This window comes from Leiobunum rupestre, chromosome 2 (assembly GCF_980474605.1).
Source record: "Leiobunum rupestre chromosome 2, qqLeiRupe1.1.hap1, whole genome shotgun sequence".
Classification (NCBI taxonomy): Eukaryota; Metazoa; Arthropoda; class Arachnida; order Opiliones; family Sclerosomatidae; genus Leiobunum; species Leiobunum rupestre.
In genome coordinates, this window is record NC_143385.1 from 46,865,861 (window position 1) to 46,877,867 (window position 12,007).

Below are 12,007 nucleotides of genomic sequence, written 5' to 3' on the forward strand. Positions count from 1 at the left end.
ACTTACATTCCTTGTATTACAGAAAAATATAGTTTAAGATTATTTTCCATATTCAATTAAATTAAATAATATCTGTATTATATCGAGATTTCTATTTGAATGACTTCCATGTATACTCATGTCTAACCATAACAGAAGTTTTTTGTCCCACTGTATCTCGATATGACGATTTATATTAGATAAAGCTGCTAAAGCGGGGTACATGATGAATTGACGATTCTAAATCTGTTAGGTAAATTAGCGTTTTGTTTTGTTTCCAGTCTGTGCCGTATAACTTCTTTAGCCTCTGCTAGGCTACTACTAGGCAAATTCATTTCCCTCAATCTCATACCACCGTTGAAGATTAATTAAATTGCGTTTACTGTAAATCATTAAGTAACATTCGGAACAAAGCATAACCTTTTCATCGTATACAGCTGCGGTTCTTGAGTCTTTATTTTAGATGAATTTAATTATTAATTAATTATTTAATTATTTAATTATTTAATTTAATTTAATTATATACCATTTAATAGAATAACAAATGTAAGCTTCAGTCTAAGCGTAACGATTCCAAAAAAAAACATTTAATAGAATAATCCTAAACTGTATAATAGCATCATTATGAATTTAACTAGAATATAAAAAGAAAGTTACTTACCATATTTTGTTCTATTTTCAAAACTTTTTTTGATAATTGCAGCCCAATGCAAATCTTTACCGGTAAATCTTTGGGGCAATCGGAAGTCTTTGAGCTACGAATGAAGGATTAGAGGTGGGCAAAACAGATAAAGTAACTGCCAAAATATCGATTAACCATAACTGTTTATTTATAGATATTATCCACGGATAGAAAGGGATTTAACATGCAAAAATTAATTTTTATTTTTCGGATAATCGTCGGTTGTGGATAAAAAAGATTAAGTGATTAATTCTTATCCAAACGCCGACCCCTATCAGAAGGATTTTGATTTCTTAACTGCAGTGCTGCATTAATCTAAGCCTTGTAAAAATAAATTTAAAACTTGTATTTGGTTTTAATAGCTCAGTCTACTTCAGATAAAAATAGCGAATGACCCAATAATAAGGGCTAGATATAAGCGATGTCTTATAGTGTTTAATCAGTTAGTTTCTAATAAAGTTTTTGTCTTTTTTTCTAGTATTAAAACCATATTATGGAACTTTACAAACTTTGACAAACATTTAAAAAACGTTTTTTACTCGAAAACATGCTTATATTAAAACGTAAGAAAAACGATATTTAAATGTTTATTTGTTAATATTATATAAATCATTATTAGATGTTATAATACCAATAACGTATTTATGTTATTATCTTCATAATACCAACGAATAGTAGATATAAACTATAGTAATTAACAAATTGTTTATAAAGCTTAATATTTGATTTTGAATTAATCACTTTAAGTTTAATTTCACATTAGCTTTTGTCCTTAAATTATATAGAATAGTACTTGAAATTGAAATACTGGAGCCTAGGTGGCGCAGGGACATTGAAGCTTTAGCGTCTCCTTAGAGGTAATTTTACAGAGGTGAATAATTTGTTTTAGAAAATGTTGATGCCCAAGAAAAACGGAGTTATCATTTACGAGTATCTGTTTTAATTTAAGAATAAGGATGTTTAACAGTTTTCAGTTGTAAATTCGAAAATTATAAAAGAAAAAAGAGTTAATTTTAATGATAACTTCCGAAAATATGATAAATGTTTTGAAAAAGAATTGTATTTTTCTATACATAACTATATAATATATGTAAATTGAAACGATATTTGAACGTCTATAACTCTCATGAAATATAACGTTGAAAAGAGTTGAAAGTATGCACCTAATATCAACGTTGATGAAATGTTGTCATTGCTACCTGGGTACTGAAAGTACCCAAAGTCTACAGGGTGTTACATTTAACACTGCTTAACCTAGAATTAAGAAAATTTATACACTATTTGGTTTAGAATTGTGATATTTTTAACACTGTTTAACCTAGTATTGTGATATTTTTAACACTGTTTAATCTAGTATTGTGATATTTTTAACACTGTTTAAACTAGTATTGTGAAATTTTTAACACTTTTTAACCTAGTATTGTTAAATTTTTAACATAATTTTATCATATGCCTATAACCTCTAAGTTTGAAACGCGCATAGCGCCCTTTGCACCACCACTGGACGGGTGAAAAAGAAGAAATCAGGCGATAGTATCGGCACCTGGTAGAGATAAATTGAAGCTTCTTCCTTCCCCCTTTCTCTCTCTACGCACCTCTCTAGCTTACCAAAGCAGCTGGCATCATGCATTGCGGTACGCGTTACGTTTCTCTTTTCCGCCGCCGGGTGGATTTAGCGCTGTACTTTCGCCAGTCGTTTGCTTGAACCAACACTGCCTTTCGATTCAAACTTAGGGTTGATAGGCTTATGCTATTATTGATATTGTATCTCTACGAAACCTTTGACCGAAAAATTATAGCTGTAGCCCGGGATTTTTTTAGATAGATCGTAGGACAATAGCTCGTCTGAGCGATTGTATTATCGTTGCAATTAGAAAGACTAAATAGTTCGCTTAAAACGGCATCTAGCTGTACTATTGTTAGGCCAGGACAGATAAAATAAAAATGGGCCGTATACGGGGAATTTTAGGTAAAAGCTGGATTTTGGAGTAGAAATAGTACTTACCATTAAAAACAATATACTGAAAGTCCCAAGCTGAAGGACGCTTGCGTTCCAAGATGGCGGCCATTCAAGATGGCCGACGCGCGATTTACTATATTGCCTATAACTTCGGTTTTAGTTGTCGGAATGATTCGTACTATACATCAATTGAAAGCTTCAATTATACACTATATTTTATTTGCCATACTGTGATTAGCTATCTGTAGCCATATTTGACATTCCACGCATTTTAAATTGACCCACCCACTTTTCTTTTGACAATTTTGAATATTATTCAAAACCCACATAAGAAATAAAATATTCGTGTCCATTGACAAATATAATTAAAACATATATTTCATTCAAGATATTGTGGAAGAAAATCCAACTAACAGGAGGAAAGATATTAGAAATTTAATTTTTCGAAATTTCAAAAAAAAGCTGATCAAGACCAAAATAAATAAAGCCGGTTGATTAATTAATTAACGAATTAATCCTCCTAGAGATAAATGCAAATAAATAAATGCAAAAATTGATACTTTTATGTTAAGTCTTTAGCGTTCTAGTTCGAGTCGTCACCATTTTCCAATATGGACGCTAATTTACGCTTATATATATATATTTTTTTTTTTAATAATAATCAGCTAGGCTAATACCCAAGGCACCACCTTAGGCCTAAGTCATCGAGCGACTTTTAAAGCCTTTAATTCAGGTGGCCGGGTTGAAATGCGTAGGAGGGTGGTGGCAAGCCCTGCCTGGTGACAGCGAAAGTCGCTAAAAATAAAATTTCAGCTGCAAATTTACTATCGAATGATTTTTTCGACGCCCTTTTCACTTTTGTTACCTAGCTGGGTATCTTTTACCAAGGTTTTGTGATTTTTAAGGGGAATGAATTTTAAAAGGAGTAGATTTTCGTGACGTCCCGACACGCTAGTGACGTCTGGCGCTCAGAACCTCATTTAAATTTAACGGCAATTAGCGAAGTGCAAAAAAAATAATATTCCTGTCACCATAGTCTGACCCTAAATGGGTTAGAGTGTGCAATAACTGCCATGGTGGCTTTACCGGGGAGTCGGGTCCTGTTTCCCGGCCTTTTGGAGCCCACTGGGATCTCCAGTGCCAGCTGTGCCGGGTTATGTGGACCACTGTGTGCCCGTAAATCCCCTTTAGGAGCTCTCTCCAAAGGGTTTGACTCTTTACCTACGTAGGTAGGGTGTCGGCTGGAGTTGCTATAGCATCCACTCTTAATCCCACTGCTGTGTGCGAAGTGGGGATTGTTCCCCCCGTTGCTGCACCTTCTGCTGGGTTGAGTGGCTTGCGTCTAAGGTGCGACCATCAGTAGTAGGGTACTACTACCCATGCTTGATTTGTCACTTGTCCGGGCTTGGGGACGCTGGCGTAGGTCACTATGATGATCGGCCTCCGGTGGTATGGCCCCTGTTGCTAGGTACACCGGGCTATAAATTCTGACACACTGCAGTTCCAGAGATAAGTGACATATGTATTTCAAGGGTATGACTAAGATATCGGAACAACCTTTTAATATGAAACGCAGATATTATGTCGGGTTCAGTAATTACAATCTTGAATAGAGCATATTATGCGAGAAATCGATCACTTTAGCATTGTCTGTCGCAATATTTGGGAAGACAATTTAAAATTCTTCGGCGATTTCGTTGGTTCTAGAAATGAGTAAATCTCTTTTTTGTATAACATTACGTTTTTATCACTTACCGATTCGGATATCTATTTATAGTAACACCAATTAAAATTTATAATCTTCAAAACCGACTAAGTAATCTTAATGAGCATCTTCTTTTCGTTCACGCGGTAACTAGTTGTGACACTACCTCAGCGCTATATGAAAAGGGTAAAGAAGCCGCTCTAAAACCTTTGGAAATTAACAAAGAATTACAAAAAGCAGTTTCAATATTTACACTTTACGGACACAGTGATATAGCCATAGCTTGAGAAAGGTTTTTAGTTTCGTTTTACGGTGGTAAAAAATTGGACACCTTAAACGACTGCAGGTAATACATTTAAGCCGCGTTCACACTAGACACTTTAGAACCGTTTTAAAACGGTTTTAAAAGATCGAATGTATTTATCGTATGGCTATTAATACAGTTGACACCGAAAATGTTCAATTTTATCTTTCGAAACCGTTGAAAAACGGTTCCAAAGTGTCTAGTGTGAACACGGCTTTATAATCGTTCTTTAGCACGCTTAGCTCTCAAATCATAGTTCGAACTAGCGAAAGCACCCCCAACAAAAGCGGCAGCACAACAGCACTCCTACAGAGTATATTTACAAGTACTGAAATGGAAAGGTATCGATTTAAATCCTGAAGAATGGCGATGGCAACGGACATCCAATGGTACCTTAAAGGCCGACTGCATAGATCTTCGGTTTACTCTGTCTCTCACTGGAAGTAGGCTTACTGCAATACACGTGTGCCATGCAGTCAGGCTACTTCCAGTGAAAGACAGAGTAAACCGAAGATTTATGTAGTCGGCCTTTAAGACTAATTGTAACCACTCTTTCACCAGCTACAGACAATCTTCTGAGGCTGATTACTTGTGGTTGCAAAAATCGTGCAAAACGAATTGCATATGCAAAAAAGGTGAACTTGTGTGCGCATACTGTCGTGGGAACAGTTGCAACAATGCGGGTTCAATTTCTTATGACGACGAGGATGATGCAAAATTTTAGATAGTGCACTAATTTTGGTTATGAAAATTTAAAACATTCAAAGTCATACAAATGTTATAGAATTAGTTTTTTATGTCAATAAACTTGCATTATTGACCAATACATTTTAATCAATTTTCCAAAAATATCAGGCGTCCATTTTGGAAAATGGCGCCGCAAGAATCCTTCGATATTTTTTATCTGGTAGAAATCAGAAAAAAATGCTTTAGCAGCTGAAATTGTATTTTAAGCGACTTTCGTTGCCAAATATATTTATTACAAAAATTTAGTAAATTGGCATCCATATTGGAAAATGGCGACGACGCGAACTTGAATGCTAAAGACTTAACATAAAAGTATCAATTTTTGCATTTATTTCGTCATTGTTATCTCTAGGAGTATTAATTCGTTAATTAATTAATCATGATAAAATAGGCGAAAAAGTAGATTAGTCCATAATTAAAAGGGATAATATAGGTAAATCCTAAACAAATTTGAAGAAATTAAAAAAACTTACTACTAACTCGTACCCAATAGGTCTTCGAATAAAAAACGCGAAACTCGGATCAAATAGATCTTCGAGTAATAAACTAAATTAAAATTAAATAAAATAGCCAGAAATTCCAACGGTAGACCGGTTTCGTTCTATTTGGAACTCATCAGTACCGTGCGGGAAATCTGGCTGGCGACTGTCAAATCTAAAGGAGAAACTAAGCCTAAACATTAAAAATTTCAAAACGCGTTGTATAGCAACGGAAAGCCGAAAAGGGGGGAGTGTGGTGGAGAATAGAATATACGATAAGTTAAGTTAGAAGAAACCACCTATGGACTGTGAGAAGGATGATAAAATACGCGAAAAAGTAGAAGATCTATTTGATCCGAGTTTCGCGATTTTTACTCGAAGACCTATTGGGTACGAGTTAGTAATAAGTTTTTTAATTTCTTCAAATTTGTTTAGGATTTAGCTATATTATCCCTTTTAATTATGGACTAATCTACTTTTTCGCGTATTTTATCATCCTTCTCACAGTCCATAGGTGGTTTCTTCTAACTTAATTAATTAATCAACCGGCTTTATTTATTTGGGTCTTGACTAGCTTGTTTTTGAAATTTCGAAAAATTAATTTCAAATATCTTTCCTCTTGTTAGTTGGATTTTCTTCCACAATATCTCGAATGAAAGATATGTTTTAATTATATTTGTCAATGGACACAAATATTTTAATTTGTATGTGGGTTTTGTATAATATTCAAAATTGTCAAAAGAAAAGTGGGTGGGTCAATTTAAAAAGCGTGGAATTTAAAATGTGGCTACAGATAGCTAATAACATTATATCAAATGAAATATAGTACATGGTTGTAGTTTTTAATTGATATATAGTACGAATCCTTGTGACAATTAGAACCGAAGTTATAGGCAATATAGTAAATCGCGCGTCGGCCATCTTGGAACGCAAGCGTCCTTCAGCTTGGGACTTTCAGTATATTTTTTTTATGGTAAGTTCTATTTATATGCCAAAATCCAGCTTTTACCTAAAATTCCCCGTATAAAACTTTAATTGCACTGGCCTAAGCCTCTTTTGCAACTCAAGTAGGAAGCCAAGCCCTGTCGCTTTTGTTAACTTTGGTAATTCTGGCAATTCAGAATTAGAAAATGGGGTAGCTTATTATTATGCGAGCTGTGAGGAACTGGAGATAGAAAGTGAGGAACAAGACACAGGCAGAGCCGTACCTAGCCCAAATGGCACCCTGGGCAAAAAAAAAGCAAAATGGCGCCCCCAGAACCTTAGGGATAATTTTTTAATTTTTCAATATCCAATTTAAATGAAAATCTTTTATTTTGCGCCCCTAAAACTTTGGCGCCCAGGGTCACAGGATGTTTCTTGTGAGCTCCTAGGGCCCTTGAATGGTTCTTGCGCGAAATTAATAAAATTCTACGTAATATAAAAACACTATCAAATTCTTTGGTATTACTAGAGAGGTATGAATATTAATTATTTTTAAGCATCAACAACACCAGGCTTCGATGATGTAACACCGAGAGCCTTAACAATAACAAGTCCCTACCTAATAGCCCCACTTAAATATCTGATAAACCTATCTTTTAAACGGGAGTGTATCCTAGCAGTTTAAAAACAGCTATAATTGATCCTATTCATAATAAAGGAAATAAAAACGATCCTAGTTTATCAAAAATATAATTATTATATCTGTTACCGCCAGGTGTCACCACTTCCTGTAAAATATAATATGAAAGACTTAAGCACTATAGTTAGTTGCAGGCTAAGAAAGACAAAATATATAGTACAATCGGCGGAAGGATACCTCAGATCGTTTCCGGTCATTCCACCGCGCGAAATTTGAATTTGGCCATTTTACGGTCAAATTCGAATTTTGCTCTTTTCGTCGTCTTTTAGCCCCATCTAGAGACCAAAATTGGAATCTTTATTTTTAAATTTCATAATTGTGGCGGCGAGCAAATTTAAAAGATAAGGCATTCCTATCATTCTTAAATTTAAAATAGTATGTATAATTATTTAATTTTGTAAATTTATTTTTACGTCTTACCAGTTAAATCGGCAGTTTCTTTTAAAATAGTTACCACGCTTTCTGGGGGGTAACGTTGTCTTAATGAGCTATAGAGGTTTAAAATTATGTTTTCCTCTTTACCTGTTAACAATTAACCTTTATCATGCTATTTATAGTAACCTCTTGGGCTATTTAAAATATTTAGAGCTTCCATTATCGAACCTTCTTTAGCAAAATAATTCGGCTGTATTCAGTAATTAAACTCATAACAACATGAAATTAAAAAATAGATTCCAATTTCGGTTCCTAGATGGCGCGAAAATACGATGAAAGTCACGAAATTTGAAATTGACCGTAAAGTGGCCAAATTCAAATTTCGCGCGGTCGACTGGCCAGAAATGGTCTGAGGTATCCTTGCGCCGACTGTACTAAATATTTTGTCGTTCTTAGCCTGCAACTGACTATAATAACGTTCATAACAGTACATTGAGGTACAAAGAACAATCTTAAACGATACACCTAGTAACTTTAGACCTATATCTATATTATCTTTATTTGCTAAAATATTTGACAAATGTTACTTTAAACGACTTACGGAATTCTGCGCTTAATTTAATAGCTAATATGAAAGTATACAACAAAATAATCGACCTAAGAAAAGAATTCGACACCGTAAATCATGAACGTCTGCTAAGTAAATTTAAAATCATTGGGATCAGAGGTGCACAACTGGTTAAGATCCTATCCTACCGACCGCCCAACTCAAACCAAACTCAACGAAATTTGATCCACAGAAAGAATAGTGCTTATCGGTGTGCCCCAAGGGTCCCTGCTATCTCCCCTTCTCTGTGACCTATTTATAAACGACATCACCAACGTTTCAAACGAGGGGTTGCTCACTCCGCGTACTAGGTGTACACTGTCGTACCTCTGACTGTGCTAATAAGAGTTCGTGAACTCTTTAAAATCCGTACCTTTAACAGTACTAACTACGCGAACTCGATGTACAGATAGGTTATCCGAGAGTGACTTACCCCTCAGTTTCAAATGAGACAATTTCCTGGAAGTAAATAAACAAACAAGTTGGCAAGCCAAAATATACCTCTCCTCGGAAGAATTGTCCCTAGTGGTATTAATTTCTCGAGATAACCCTTAAAGATATATCTCCACAATTTAGAGTTATTTGTTAAAAATATTAACCCATTTCTATCCCGCCCGGTATAAAATTTTAATTATAATTAAAATAATTGAGACGAAACGACCAATTTTAATTTATTCAGAATATCATAAGTTAAGTAGTTACAACAGTAAGTTAGACGTACTATAACAATGCACAATTGAATTAAACCCTTTTACAGAACAAGTTTATCAGTTAAATATAATACGAAGCAAATTTTAATGAAATATCTGCAGAGGCTTTTTGGAATTACTCGCTTACGAAATACTTGCCGCATCTTTAACGCTCATTTCATTTCAACACTCGCCCTTGATGAAGATACCGTAGATATCTGGTAGTGGACGACTCGTTCACTTCCTGTTGACGTTGTGACGCATACCACATGAAAAAGACCAATGCCGTCCAATTTCCAATATCATATAATGACTCGCACACCCAAGAAATCATTGACTGCGTTAGAAATCGTAGATATCCAAATATCCACACCAAATGTATTTACAAGAAGCAAAAACCTTACCATCAACAAAGCACAGAGAGCCACTTGACGAACCGCCAGCTCTTAAAGCAATTAACGTTAAATTATCTCCTTTGAATTAACAGAACTATATATAGGTCGTTAAAAAAGTGGACCACCCACGGGGCTACCCTTTAACCCTCTAATCTCGGCTGACTGCGCTAAAACAAGATGTAACCTTTAAAAAATACCAGATTAGGCCTTCATAAATTCATTAATAAAAAAAGACTTTATTACCTATTATGCTTACGATGCCTGTCTTAATTTCAGTGAATCTAAGAAGCTATCGGTGGTTCTGTGGTAGAGCGCTCGACTGCCAAGCCGAATGGTCTGGGTTCGAAACCTGGGTGGCGCATTTATTTTTAATCAATAGAGAAACGCTAAAGTAGAATTTCTTCGATGCAATAATTTCAATTTCAATTCTATTTCAATTAAACCAAAATTTCGTACTCTATTAAATACGCTTCCGATAAAGCTGAAGGTCTAATTTTCAATAAGTCGTAACAAGTGTCGGTGGTTCTGTGGTAGAACGTCCGCCTGTCAATCAGGAGGTCTCGGGTTCAAATCCCGCCCGATGCGATCGCAAATTGATACTAAGACGAATACCGTGTACAACTGGTGGAAACCCTGCCATTGAACGTTGAGAGGTAGCATTACACTCAGCACTCGGTCCGTCCCAAAGTCATTAAGAAGAAGTTGGAGAGAAAACGCCCATATAAACACAACAGAACATGCACATCCTTCAGAACACAAACACAACAAATTCAACACTCACAACCTACGCATAAACATTACAAAAACGTAATACACCAAACCGTCACGACGGTGAGCGAAAAAACACCATCCAAACCAAACCGCAAATGCATCCGTTAACGCTCACCGTCGCACGGTGGTTTTGCCAACCCTTTGAGAAACTGCGTACGCAGTGATTACACTTTGCACCGAAAATGCGAACGCGTTCGCAGTCCTGACAGACAGACACACCCACAGACCCACCCACAGACCCACCCACAGACCCACCCACAGACCCACCCACAGACCCACCCACAGACCCACCCACCCACAGACCCACCCACAGACAGACACGGTCGTTGTATAACCCCTCCTAGGGGACTTTGTCCCCTCGGAGAGGTAAAAACAGTAATAAGAATATTCACGAAGAAAACCAAATCGCGTATACATGTATATAGCCAAAACGTAATGATTGGCAACACCGTTCTCGAAGAAGTAGCTATTACAAATACCTGGACAGCTCCTATCTAGATTGGAATGAGCACATGGATATAATTTCCAAAAAGATTACTTATGGTACATATTTTACGAATCGAAACCGTTCAATTTTTTTAAATAAAACTCGTCTGAATTTATATTATAGTTCAATATATCCACACTAGATATTTTGCATCTCTATCTGGGGAAACACCGTGGAAAAAAAATTAAACAGAATACTCTTACTTTTTGGATCTATGACTATTTTTGTAAAATTTCTATATTAAAGTCCCTAGCTTCTACAATTTATAACCCCTTTAATTATAAAAAAAAATTAGCGGTCAAAAATATACAGGGTGTCTCAATTTGCTCGATCAGGCCATTTTTCTCAAAATGTATTTATGCTAGGGTTCTGAAATTTTCAGGGTTTATTTGTTAGGTATGGAAGGTTTTGGTTACTAAATTTCAGAAAAATCGAACGATTTTGTGCCGTTTTGGAAAATTTATTTTTTCACCGGTAGGTGTCACGCAAAATGTTTCAATAGAAAAGTTGTAGGGCATAGTCGAAAGTGTAAAAATAATTTTGGTTCGGTTGAAAAAGACCTATTTTTCACTGAGTTTGGAGGTCGGGGGAAAAACAAGTTGTACTAGCAGGCAATAGCCTTTAACGTAAACAATCGTACATAATCACAACACACATGTACATTTATTTTAGGGAACTTATGCTTTCAGCTATGTAGTTAATAATCAGATCTGCAAAAAGTGATTGTTAAAGAAAATTATTACGTTCAACACCTAATTAGACAAAGTAGACAAAGACCGCGTCTTCCATTTCGACGTGGTTACGAGTAAGATCATCAAACAAAGATTTGTAGACCAAAAATTACGCTTATTTTTCTTTTGTTGTTTTTTAACGTGAAATATCAATTGTCCAAGTAGTATTTAAAGCGTTTACATTTCAAAGTTAAAACATTATCTCAGCTTGGCCTATTGTTGTCCAGTATGCCTCTTTACACTCGAGATCAGCGCGCTCATATGCTAGAATTATTTTACGGAGAAGCTCGTCGTAATGCTACTCTAGTAAGTCAGTTATTTAGACGAAGATTTCCCTATTGCAGACCAAGTCATACGACGGTTCTTAGAGTGGTCCGCGGCTTCGACAACTGGGGTAATATCAATCCGAGGTTTCGTGGTCGTGGTCTCCAGGACATCGACATGGAAAACACCATACTTGCGTACTTCGTCG